Source organism: Passer domesticus, chromosome 1, assembly GCF_036417665.1.
Source record: "Passer domesticus isolate bPasDom1 chromosome 1, bPasDom1.hap1, whole genome shotgun sequence".
Taxonomy (NCBI): domain Eukaryota; kingdom Metazoa; phylum Chordata; class Aves; order Passeriformes; family Passeridae; genus Passer; species Passer domesticus.
This window is the reverse complement of record NC_087474.1, coordinates 65,422,190-65,436,026: the sequence shown is the minus strand read 5'-3', so window position 1 is coordinate 65,436,026 and position 13,837 is coordinate 65,422,190. Positions and strand designations below refer to the sequence as shown.

The window sequence follows — 13,837 nt, the reverse complement described above, 5'->3', positions numbered from 1 at the left end:
ACTTGCTGAATCACTAAACCAAGAGATATGGAAACCTGAGTGCACAAAAAAAGGCTCCAAAATGCACTGACTGAGACGAATAAAGATGATTAGGACATACAAATGTCCTATTTTCGCAACCAAGAAGCCTTGCAAAAACCTGACATTTTTGTCTGTCAAAAGATAAAAGGTGCAACATGCTTTATATGGCACAAAGAAATACTGATAGAGAAAATATTTCAGCAGAGACCCTGGTATCCAACAAGGCAATATTACACAAATATAAATATCCCTCATCAAATTAGATACTATCGATTTCTTTTTACCTTATCTCCTCAAAATAATTTTAGTAGTACTAGTTGCAGAAAAAGAACAAGTACAGAAAGACCTAAGGAAGAAGGAAGGCCACCCATTTTTCTTCAACTAAAAAGACAGCTGTAAATACAGCTCTTCTACTGATCAATGATGATGTGCTTACAAAGCAGAGTCTGAGAAATGGAATGCAAGGTACACAAGGTAGTATGCAAGGTACACAAGGTAGTACAGTACATCAAAAATTTTATATATGGTCTAATGTACAAACTTCCTTGTATTGAAAAGAGCTCAAACTCACATCACAGGATTGCACAGTTTCCCCAACTAAAATTATCCTTCAAGAAAAACCATAATACAGCATTTTAACTGCAAGTAATATCAGATGTCTACAAACACCTTTTCAGTCTATCTGCAAGCATATAGATTTGACCAAATGGGGAAGAAAAATATGCCCTCTACTCTGCTTTTTTTGTTTGTTTGTCTCATGGTTAAGGCTTAAAAGATATCATCACCAAAGTTTTGTTTTTTCAGTAAATTAATGCAAGACTAAAAAACTAACCTCTAGAGGTTTCTCCTGAACATATAAAACCTAATAGACTGTTCTCCAAACACCACCATTCTTTTTCGTATTCCCCAAATCACAATAAATAACTCCTAAATGGATTCATATCAGCTTTCTGCCATGCCCACAGCTAAGAGAGTGTCTGTGCAGCTCACAGAACTACAAAGATGTAACAGCATCTTCCCTTCCCCTGTCTCTAAGGCTGCTTAATTTCCTCAGATCCTTTTCAGGGGATATACACTGAAAGCAGGCTGCATCAACACATCTGTGCATTAGATTTCTGCCTATCAATCTGCCACCTTATGCCTCAAGTAATTCATTATCTCAATTCTGTTATCACACAGGTCTGTACCTGCAGGGTAATTAGATAGTAGCATGGTGAGGTAGGCAAGATGAGAGAGGGAGTAGTGAGCAAAAGAAAAAAGAAAGGTGGACAACTAATCCCCATGAAGCAAGGCAATGTTAATTTCCTGTCACTGGCAGATCGCTACAACACACCCTGCAGACTATGAAAATTCTGGCTTAATATATCAAGCACAGAAAAGCTATACTCTTTTCCAGAAGTTAACAAGTCCCGAGTATGCAAATTCAGTTACATTCTTAAGCTGTGAAAAAAGCAACTTTAAAAGCACAGTTACATTGTGAAATACATCAATACAGAAAACTACCAAATCAAGTGGGGAAAAAAAGGGTGAGAGGGCACTTACACGCATTAAGTGTATTACCATTATCACTGCAGACTCCCTCACTGTCAGAACCCAGAACATCTCTCTGGGTGCCCTGGATGGCTCAGAGATCCTGGCAGGGGCCCAGAGACCCTGGCAGGAAGCCAAAGACACTTGGGATTTTGATCTTAACCCATGGAGCAAATTACCAAACTTGTATGAAGAATCACAAGTCACAAAAGTTTAAGTAGCATAATAATAGTTGCCACCGGGTGAAAAGTGGAATTTTGAAGATTTTCTGCTATAGGGGTCTAGGAGGCAAGATGGAGGGACTTGGGCGTTGTCCTATGCTTCTTCCTTCTTCCTCCTAGCCTCCATCTTCTTGGTGATGGTGGCACATTTGGATTGGCCTAAAGTAGAAGTACACAGTCTAACATAGATGATAGGTATTGGAAAATAACTCTAAATAAAGTAGTATAAAGAGATAGCACCACCTCAGGGCAGGGAGCCCTTCACAGACCTGCAGATCAGACCTCTGCGGGTCTGAGAGGAAATGTTTTGGATAATAGACAATAAACGACCTTGTGAACATGAGCTGAAGAATCCCGACTCTTTCTTCAGCCAGCGGGCTGGGAAAAAAAGACTCGTGGGTCATCCCAAAAGCAGAAAACCCGGGACCTCACACTACCATAAATATAAGAAAAGCTCAGACGTAGGTCAGGGTGATAGTGACTTGTTACAGGATACTTTTCTAAACAGTCAGTGTCCTGGAAATAGTAGCTATAAAGAATATCTTTGTGGGTAGTGTGTACTTCTGGGAACATCTGATTTTCTGAAAATATGTGCTAAGCTTTGTTTACCTGATGGACTTTCCTGTCACGTTTGCAACTGAAATGGAATTTTTAACAAACTGTTATTTGTTATATATGCTATTGTATGCCTTTTATCAGAAACAGCAGCCTGCTCTATCCCTAGTTGTAAAATATCATATTGCAGCCTATTTCTCTGAAACTCAGTTTTTATTCATCATCAAATGGCAGGCTTTGGGGACGTTGGCCTGCCAAAACCTTTAACAGCTTTGACATTTCCCAGATGCTTGCTTTCCCTACCCCTCACTAAAATAATTTGCTGCCAAACACCTGCAAATACTTACATACAAATCCGTCTTACTGGCCTGCTGTGTACGAAATAACTAAGCAGGAACCAAACTTCACTTTCAGACATGGTATCCAGTCACATGGTTTGCTTCTCACCTTCCACCCACAAAGGTACTAAGACCAGGAGAAACAATAGAACAAAATATCCATAACCCAGCCCAGCCAAAACAAAACTCAAAAACCACACAAAAAAAGCCCACAGGAAAAAAAAAAAAAGCTGAATCATGCACTCCCTGTCTCCCACCCCTATCACACATCCTCCTTCACAGCTGGAGAGACTCCATCAAGAGGTATTTTCCAAGAGACTCTTCAGCAATAGGTCAAGTGTGTAGCTGATATATAGACTCTCATTATGACATGGTAACTTCTGGTTACTTTCAGTCCTCTATTTGAGCCAAGATACTTCCAAAATGCAAATAAGTTAATAATCCCGTTCTTCAACTGGCAGCCAGAAAAACACCACTGGAAATTCTCATCAGGAGTAATATGGAACTGTAAGCCCTAAAATTAAATGCTAACCAATTATTAAGTTTCTATAGCATTTTGATTGACTTCTAAAATCATTTCTTTATATTGGTTCTCCTTCATTATACCTGTTCTGCAATTTCAGAACTACTCTATTTTAGTTACCATCTCTCTTTTTGTAAAAGAGTATATTTAAGAGACACGTAGGTGATTATACTAACAAGGTTTTACCCAAATATGTGCCATCTATCTTTCAAAAATACCAACTCATTCTCTGTCATTATGGATACTTCCAGAGAAGGGAAGTCAGACAAAAGGGATTAAGAGACTTCTTCTAATGCAAAAGAAATTGCTGTGTTTTTCCAGTATTTTGCATTATTATATTGCTATCTCAGTGGTATCTTCTGATCTGCTAGCTACAGAGGTTATAGTCAAAGAGACAGATAACCCTGAGGAATGGACTCACATGCCTCCCTGCAAGCAGCCCACAGAGAGAAAGAAAAAGATCCCTGTTGTGGGTTCTGTATTCGAGATAGAAATATTTTCTGAATGACCAGAAAAAAAGAGCAGGCCAAAAAAGGTAATGGCAATGGTGATGATATCCAAAAATATCACAGCTGTTTTAGTAAAACAAAGTGTGACCTGCAGAAAGGTACTTTGGATTAATCAGAGATTGCAAGGAACACGGATTAAGCTACTTGTGACCACTGCCTTCTCTAAATAATCATTCCGTGGGGCACATACACAATCTAAAATAGAATATTTTAACTTAAATCACAGAAAACTCTTGGTAATGCACCACTGATTCATGAGCATATGTACTTCCAACAAATTACATGACTAATTAAAACTTCCAATAAACATGAGTTATTAGAAGTAATTAATTTAGTTACACAAAAAAAAAAGTCAATTCTGCCTATGTAGGAAGAAAAACCCACTACTTTCAATACCCGAGGTTCTCTTTCACAACTTCAACCTCATCAAAAATCTCATTTATTTAAGCAAAAGTCCTGTTAGCCTAGACTAACTGTAGTTGTTTCTTTTAAAATTTAGCCAGCTTAAGACATCTGTAATCAGTTAAAGTTGAGCAGCACACAGAAATTTCCTATCAAATATCACATGAAATAGTCCCAAAGCCCTTATAGCTTTCACTACTGTTTTATTTCCTACCTTGTAGACAGTAAACACTGCAATTACCAATTCAATGACTACCACCAGGCAGTTCTCAGCATTACCAAAAAAAAAAGGGGGAAAAAAAGGAAAAAACGCTGTTAAACATATAAGCAGCATTCAAAAATAAAAAATTCAAGTCACAGAAAATACTGTAGTTCTCACCTAATCCTAGACTTCTCACCTCACTTTCCTAGACTTGGAAATGTGACTCTTGGTTAAGGTGCAACTCCTTAATATTCAGGAGACCACGAGACATGGAGGATCACAGCTGTGGAGCCTGAGCCATCTAGCCTGCACTACTGGCCAGCACCAATGTCAAAAGCTGTTCAAGACCAGGACGTTTGTGAGAAGACATACAAAGGTCCTGAATATCGATCCTCAGTAAGGATCATTTATCTAAAAAAGGGACCAGAAAGCTTCAAGCATCTGGAAGTTTTAGCCAGTGATGGCAAGACACTGCCAACAGTTCAGAAAAGCTGGCATCGGGAGAGATCTGGGTGAGTACCAAACACAGCACCATTTATCACACACACCAGCAGATGTGCTGAGGTCCAGGGCACCCTCAGCAAGGGCTGTCTGTGGACGACGAGCTAAGTGCGAGGGGAAGGGCTCCCTGCTGGCGGACGCACCTCAGCCCCAGACCGGGGGTCTCCCTGCCTGACAAACCCACAGGTTGAAGTAACTTTCTAAGAGAGAAGCGAGTGCCCGGCCACTAAGTTGCCCAGCATGGAGAGAGAGCTAGCGTGTCTGCAAAGATACGGGAGCGCCTTCCCGCCCCCTTGGCCGGAGCCTGCCTGCGGGGCCCTCAGCCCCGGCGCCATCCTGCCTTCTCTGCGGCAGTGCTCCACCACCTCTACCCTCCCAGTAATATGAACTCCCGAATACTGTCCCAGTAGACGGCGCTCCCAATCCCTCTAGACTGCCCGAACCCCCTCCCGGCCTCACTACCGGGAACTGCGCCCTTCCCGCCCTAACACGCTCCGGGGCGAGCGCGCGGAGCACTGGCACCCGGTAGCGGCGACTGTGGGGGCCCCGCATCTCCTCAATCCCCACCGCGGCGGCCCCGCGGTCCGCCCAAGGGCCTCCCTTCCCTCCCCGCCGCCGAATCTCCTCCGCCCCGCCAGGAACAAAGCTCCGCGCCGCTGCACCGCGCCCGTGGATCACGACGGCAGACAAAGTTTACCTTGTTTTCCTGGCTCCGCGACAGGACAAGGCCGGGGAGCGGGAGCAGGGATCCCCCTCCCCCAGCGCCGCGCACACTTGCTTTTATTTCCTGTGCTCCCTCCCGCCGTGAGAAGCCTCCAGCGTCTCGATCAAGGCTGAAGAGGGGGCGGGGAAGAGGCGCGTGGCACTGCTCCCGGCTTGGGGTGGGGGGGTACGGGGCAGCCTAGCTGCCCCTCACCCTGAAGCGGCGACACTGGCCCCCTCCTGTGGCCTGCTACCTGGCGCCATCTCTCCGCGCCAAGCCTGACGCGTTCGGAAGGCTGGTCTGTTTGGGAGGGGGGTGGGGAATCTTCAGGCCGGGAGAGTGCCGCCACCCCTAGGGCCCTGCATGGCTTGGCTTTCCTCCCTGTATCCCGGCGACTTTGAGCTTAAGTGCAAGGCTAGAAGTTGCAACTCCTGGAACCAGAGCATTTACCTCTCTCCGGGACGGCTTGGCGTGGCTGCCGGCAGAGAAGTGAGGCTAACACCCATAAGCAGCCACGTGCAAAGCGGCCACAATAAGGAAGCCAAAATAATTGGGTGCCGAGAGGTTTGCACCTGTTAGTTTCTCAGCACAGCGCCAGAGATGCAAAGATGATCCCTAAAATCACTGCTTAGATGCTGCCTGTTATAGATATGTATTACAATATTGGCTCTTCGCAAATATTAAAATGAATACTATATGTGTTATGTCAGAAAGTTACGTTGTATTAATCTCTTTTAAGTAGTGGGTAAATCTAGGTTTTAGGCTATAGCATAATATTAAAATAGAAACTGTGTGATGTAAGATACTTTTCGTAACTAGCTCAAGGAATGGAAAAGATAACCAAGAAATTCTTTGCATTATCCTAACTGGATAGAGATAACAGCAACAGACACCAAGATCCCAAGACAAGTATTGCCTCCTTATCAGGAGAGCTCAGACTTTGAGGAACCAAGATTGATTTACAAGATGAGGGGGAGAAGCTAAAATTAACAAAAAGGAACTTAATTAATAGGATTGGATTTGCTGACACACACCACACTCAGATGGTAACTGAGACCTCATTTGAGGTGAATGCATATTTACTAGTGACAAAGAAAAGGATTTGAGCATGCCTCTTATGACTAGGACCCCATGTAAACATGATGTGACCTTGTTGTAGCAAGTTCCAGAAACAAGCTCATAGAGGTGATAAGCAGTAATAAACACCTTATTACTCTTAGAGGCTAGATTTACAGCCAGCCTATTCTAGCACGAGGCACTTCCTCTGGCTGATTTAGGCAATACAGTGGCTAATATTTGCAATTCCGTTGCATTGAGGACAAAGGACCACCAAGAAAGAGAAATCTCTAGAGATCCCACAGATGGGTTTCAAAGTTCAATGTTAAGTTTGTTTTTTGCAATGCTTCATATTTATGGGAATAGGCAAAGTGCCTGCAACGCCAACAAAACAAAAGCAGAATTACAATCACCTTCTAGCTTTCAAGCAAAAGTTTCGAAACTTGACCTCCAAGAAAGAAGGCAGAAATTACTATATTTTTTAAAATTTAAACTGTCATGATTTAGTACTCTGACACATGGCTTTTAAATTCTTGCACTTAGGCAATACTTCACATATATGCAGATACCAACTTACAGATGCACGCATTTTACATATGACACTAGCCAAAGAAAAAAAGTGGTTTTGTACAGTATCTGCAATGTGAAGGCTCAGTGCCAGGAAGTTCAGTGTATAGGGTTAATACCACAGTGTTAGGCTAGCATAAATGTTCTTTACATTTTATAGCATCTCTATGGTAAATAATAACTTCTAATATGTTTACAGATGTAATTATCACCTCTATATTGTGAATTCCTCCCTACATCACTTTTTCCCTAGGAATTGGGAAGGACAGGAAAGGAGAAAATTTGTGTCTGTGTTTTAAAGAGGTTTCAGTGTTTTTGAACCTGTCTAGAGATGTTGCCACTGACCATGTTAAACATTCATCTCAGACACAAACTTGCTGAGTCAAGGAATCCGCTGTGTGCTATGCTAGCCTGCTACCAAAACAGTCTTGTCTTCTACATTAATGACACCACAAACACTTTTAAATATCCCAAAGAATGGAATAAGAGTAATTATGGTAGTGATTTCACACACTGGGTTACTACTTGCCCTGATGTGCTTTGTTGTTACTGGTTTCTACAGAAGCAAACAAGTTTGAGTAATGTATCAGGTGAACAAATAAAGTTTTTATATCAGAAGGAGGAAGGATTGCTTGGTCAGTTATCGCTATGTTGAAACTAACCATCTATTCTTACCAGCAACCAAGAACTTGGAAAGGAAGTTATGCAGAAATCAGGGCACAGAAAAATGGTTTCAGTGCTATTGCTATTTTGCTTAAATAATACAAACCAGAACAGTAGTCTTTCATGCACATAAAATACATACAGTGATGGCATATGCTATGTTTATAACCACTCATAAGGCATATCTATATCTATATATATATCACATTTGCATCAAGAGCACTTGATAGATACCAAGTTTCCCTTGAGAAGGTCTCCTAAAATTCAGTACACTCTTTCAAACTAGGCTATTTAATATAAATTTGTAATCTGACTTCAGTGTTAGAGATCACGAAATAGCTTTAAGTAGCCCCAAATGTAACATAAACAGTAGCATAAGAATTTGCAGTTTCATAAATGTCTCTCCAGCAGCTCTGTATTCTGGCATGAACAACCACCACGTTTTTATTTGTAACAAGAAAACGAGTTCTCTGGTGTAGCCGCAGCACTCTCCACAGAGAGCAGCAGGCACAACTTTCCCAGGCATTTTCCTGGGGAAGGCTGTGAGAAGATTGGAGAAAAGAATGATAAACAAGTCTTATCTTCACTTGCTGCACCTGTTGTTGTGCACATGTGGAATGTGTTATGGAGATTTGTTTACCAAAGGGTGATGTCTTGATTGGCCAATGGTGATGGTGTTTGGATTGATTGACCAATCTGGTCAAAGCTGTATTGGACTGTCTGCAAGGGCAATGGGTTTTTTCTTAATGATTATGGTATGGTATGGCATGGCATGGCATGGCATGGCATGGCATGGCATGGCATGGCATGGCATGGCATGGCATAATAAAGCGATTGATCAGCCTTCTGCAGTCATGGAGTCAATGCTAATTATTACCCAGCTGGGGGCTTGCTACAACACTCTGGTAACTGGTTTTATTGTTTCTTTTCATTTTCAGCAAAACAAATCCTTATAGCTGCAGTGCTGTACAAGTAATAATCATCTCATTCATGTACTGTTGACAGAATTGGTACCTGGAAATTTTCTTCCAACCCACCATTCTGATTTATGCCCCTGCATATGTCAGCTTTGGGCACTGAGTCACCATTTCAGAAATTTTCAAGCGACCACCCTAACAGACCATATTTAACCCCATGTTCTAGGAATGAACCCACCTGACCTATTTTCCATAATTGACTTACTGGCACAGATGATACTTAGTATCTGTGGTGGTTAAAAAGCTAATGTTAAATCTGCTGACTTATCAAACATACCCATGATTGTGTTACGAGTGCAGCAATGAAACATCATTCTGCATTAACCTTCTGAAATGTTCAGTACAAAAATCAAAAGAAAGATAAAAAAACTCTAAACTGGGAATAACTTCAGTCCATACCAACAGTGTGCTGAAGAAAAATCTATCAATTATCTGATTCTTATTGGTACTCCAATTCTTTAATAAAAAAATGGACAAGAACAAGAATCTTGCACGGCATTTACAACATTTTCTCCCTGTACTGATTTATTATGTTCCTAATGAATGATTACATTTTTGCAGATTATCAGCTTGCAAGGCAAGCCCTTGTAAATGCATGTCTATATCACCCACTACAAGATAGTATAGGCATGCTGAAAATAATTGTAAAAAATTAGGACTGTTCAGTTTTAAGGTTGGCTCATTTATATTATTATGATACAATGAGCACTATATGGCTATTCATGTAATCCAATACTTGATGCCCCGTGATATAGCAAAAAAAGCCTGGTACTTTACATATTCCCGTAAGCATTTTTCTATTCTCCAGTCTCCTAGAACTGCTCCTCTTTTATTATTTTTTTTCTTGCATTAAAAAGAATTAAGAAGAAACTAGTGAGAAACACTGCAATTGGCATGTTTAAAATTGTGAAGGCTGCAGAAAAGCCTCTAATATATTGTATAATTGCTGCTTTGTTTAACATACATAGTACAGCTGTAGTCCAGAAAAAAAACAGTAACTCCAGAGGTGCTGCTTTCAAGGCAAGTCTGGTGGTACTGAGTGAGGGAAGTAATGTGTTATTTGACACAAAGAAAACCGGTAGGAAAGAGAACTAAATAAAAAGTAAAGCAGTTGCTGCTTTTTACTCTTCACAAAACTCAAATCAGTTCTCTCATAGGACTGTCCTGGTTTAGGGCAAATTTGGGAGAACCTCTGAAGGGTTTCTCGTAGAAAGCAGATTCAAGTAGCCCCTCCCTCAACCAGTTCAGGAAAGTATTTCCTTGGACAAAAATGGAAAAAAAACTGTTCATTTGGCAGGCATTCACCAGCACAAAATAAATGAGCCATATAAACAATAAAACCTCTCGCTGCTCCAAAGGAGGTGACAAACTCCGAAAAGTACCCTCCGTGAGATGTAGCTCAGCTCACTCAGTCTCTGATCAGTCCCTCTGGTGCTGGAAATGACAGCCCAGGCCCTGCCCGGTGGGCCACAGGTGGAGCTGCCGGTGCTCCTCTGGTTGTTCTGACCAGAGCAGGTTTAAACAGGTCCAAAGAAAAGACAAACCACAGTCTAGGGAACTTCTCTGAGTCAGCTAGGTAAAAACTAACTAAAAGCAAAGGAGAGCTCTGTCCTGCCATCTGTCTGTCCATCCTCAAACAATGCAGTCCAGGAGTAGGAATGTGGAGGAGTGAGTGCAGTTTCTGAAAAAAAAACTCTGCGCTTCATCTTCCCTCCCCTTCACTCTCAGAACCAGTCTTAAAGGTGCAAAACTTATTTCTGGGCTAAACATACAAATGGGTCATACAAAAGTCACCCCAGGGCAAGGACTCAAACAAACGTTCCACACACAGGGATCAATTGCACAGTTCTTCAGCTCCTGTGATGGGATACAACTGAATCAAATGCCATGTGTAACATGACTGGAAATTTAGTGCAGAACATACAAACGTTTCTGCAACTGGCTACACAAAGTTAAAAAACAAACCAAATAGAGAACCTATAGTATGATGTTACAACATGCCTCCTCAAATCTCAGTGCATTGCTCCATGATTGGTGACTGCCAGGGTTTTTTGATGGCACAAGAGCTTCAAAATAATATATTTCTCTTCCTTCACCTCCCATTTTCATACAGTGAAACAAGCCCCAACTCAGAACAATCTGTAAAGATAAAAGCTCTGAGACAGAATCTGCTGTACACGTTGAGTGTCTATGAATAACCTTAGTATATGTGTACACTAGTTATTAGTGGAGATGGGAGGATTTCCTTAAACTGAAGAGAAAGCAAGCTTTCTTCAAGTCTGTGCAGAACATCCTACCTCCTAGTTATAGTCCAGAAGTATCAGCTACCAATTATCAGTGAAGTCATACATGACCTCACAGGTTAGTATCCATGAGTTTCCATGTCCATTTAGAACCTTCTCAGACTGCAGGTTAGCCACCACTGTTTTCTAGAATATGGAACCAGACAGCTTGGGATCTAGCCATTAATTTAAAATTAAGATTCTTTAGATAAGGGTAGATAGAGCCACACTCTTTAAGTACCTGTTGTGGGTTAGGAATGGTATTCCCCAATTTAGTATTCCCACCAAAACCCAGGCACTGCTCTACTCACTCCCCCTTCCACTCCCCCTCTCCATCTGGCAGCTGGAGAGGAGAATTTGAGATGCAAAAAATAAATATCAAATAAAAACAATTACTGCAAACAGCAATGAAATAAGAAAACAAACAGTAACAATCCTAATAACAAAAGTATACAAAATAGAGAGTGATTCAGAGAATTCCTTCCCCCTTCCTAGGAATGACATGAGGAGGTATTGAATAACCTCATGGTCCTAGCCATGCCCCCTCCTGCCTACTGGAAAACTTAACCCTGTCCTAGTTGGAACCAGGACAATACTATAAACAGGATATTTATTTAACCAAATACAATAATAATTATCCCTTCTTAAGCATAGTATGCTATGTCTCTCTAATATATAAAACCACTGGCTGTGCCTCAAGGAGCCTAAATTTTTGTCCAGTTACTCAATTCCTGGCTGCTTTTTACATACCTTCATATCATCTCCAGTTTAACGAAGATCCCTAAACTTTCATAACAATGCCAACTGTACAAAAAGCTTTAAAGATTTGAATGGCACATCTATTATTCACAAAAATCATAGGTCTGGTAGTTAACCTTCTCAGGGAATATGATGTCCTCTTTTTAATTCATAATGACATGATTCAAAGAATAGAACCCAAAGTGTAGAATCTAACCTGCAAATGTATATGTATATCCCCTCCCTTATGAAAGGGGGATGCAACAAGACAAAATGGTTTGTATAAAACACCTTGTGAGTTGAGACATGTCTGCCTCCAGGATCCAGGTACCCTATTTCAAACTCCTGTATCCTCCTTTTCCCTCCACTCCAGTTTATAAATCAAAATTGTCTTTTTCTCCCCAGTTTTAATCATCTGGGGAGAGAGGAAGACACCAATTTTGAGTTTGGTGTGAGCTGTCCAATAACATCAGAACAGTTGCAGTAATATAACTGTAGCCACAGGAATTAGGAAAACACATTCAATTAGCTATAATAAAATAGAACAGAGGAACAACATTGCTCTGAGTGAACAGGAGACACTAATCAGCCTGTTGTATTTTCCCAGAGCTTACATTCAACTCTGCAAGACAAACTAAGACTCTTGAATGAGGAGGAAAACTTTTAGCAAGTGACAGTTATAAAGCACATGGGAACTGCATTACCTACTTGTTCAATACCAAACCTCAGCATAGTATCCAATCAAGAAAAATGTAGGATAAAACACAATGAAAGTCTTCACTGAGATCTGTTCTAGGGATGGAGAATGTTTCAATAATTTCACTGCATCTTTGGTGCTCAAATTGTCTCATGGTTCTCACTGAAGACGATAAAAAAACCCCAAAAACCTTCTTACACTTTGTTATTTCCCATAGAAGTTTCTGAAAAGTTGCTTTCTGCCTACCTGTTAGATTATGCCTGCCTTACACTAGTAGAGATACTGGTAAGTTATTTATGACAAGTGGCAGGAAGCACTACCATGAGCTTTTTCTATGTTCAGTCAGCCACGTGTGAAAGCCCTTAACTTCTTGAGCAGAGCACTAATTGGTGCTGTCCCACACTTTTAGCCCACTTACGCTGACACAGCTTCCTACCACAGACTTACTTTGCACTGGTCTACAGAATGTCTTTTGCCAGTACAGCCATCTTACTTGTTCAAAAAATATGAGCACTCCGAGAATTACCCTTCTGCTGGGAGGCCTCCATCTCCACTGAGGCTTTGTCAGCAGTGTTCCACCAGTTTAGGAAAAGGTATTTTCCCTAAAAGGACTCCCAGCTGACATGTCTGTGCCAGTCCAACTTTACAACTTTAAAATGTACAGCAAGACATAATTCTGAGATTAACTCCCCTTTATCCATGATAATCTTTGTTTTACTTCCCTTTCTTTGCTATCTGTTTTGTCAGCCTGGAGACTTCACATTTTCAAGCCTTTATCCTGAACCAGGAACTTTCCGTACAATACAGAAAACCGGGATTAATGTATTATTTACTTATCTTCAGAATCTTATAAATACACCAAATTATTAATTTTGTGTATTTATAAGGTTCTGAAGATAAGTAAGTTCTTGCATTTGGCAAGATTCAAGATAAAATGAAGAGTACAGGCAAGAATATCCATTTTCTCAAAGCTACAGGCAGAAGATATTGCCTAGAAACTTGCTATGGCTGAGACATATCTACTTATTTACCTATGTCACCAGAATAGCTGATATCAAATTTACAGACTGACAGATCTTCCTGATCTCACATTATTCCAAAAGCATCACCTCTGAAATTAACTAAGTACAGAGCTTTTCTCTCTTCAATATGGAGAACACAATTAAACCTAAAATAAGGGATCTTATCCCTCATTCAAATTTCTTTCACAAGAAGGGAATTTCTCTTTCAAGCTTGATCAAGTTTATAGTTATTTTGGATCATTCCTGTGCCTACTCCAGTATCAGACAGATCTACAGTTGTAGCCTAACTGCATGACTCAGAATTTTGTGACTGCTTTTTCCTTTCTTTTC

The 13,837-nt window shown here is 40.9% G+C and overlaps 1 protein-coding gene across 3 annotated transcripts in view; it reads right to left on the bottom strand.

Moving 5' to 3' along the window:
- TNS3 (tensin 3) overlaps positions 1 to 5,694 on the bottom strand; it is a 206,930-nt gene extending 201,236 nt beyond the window's left edge. For all 3 annotated transcript variants that reach the window (XM_064421580.1, XM_064421582.1, XM_064421583.1), the window contains exon 1: positions 5,500 to 5,694. The gene's annotated coding sequence lies outside the window, so the exon portion shown is untranslated. The remainder of the gene's footprint in view (positions 1 to 5,499) is intronic.
- Positions 5,695 to 13,837: the final 8,143 nt, after the last annotated feature.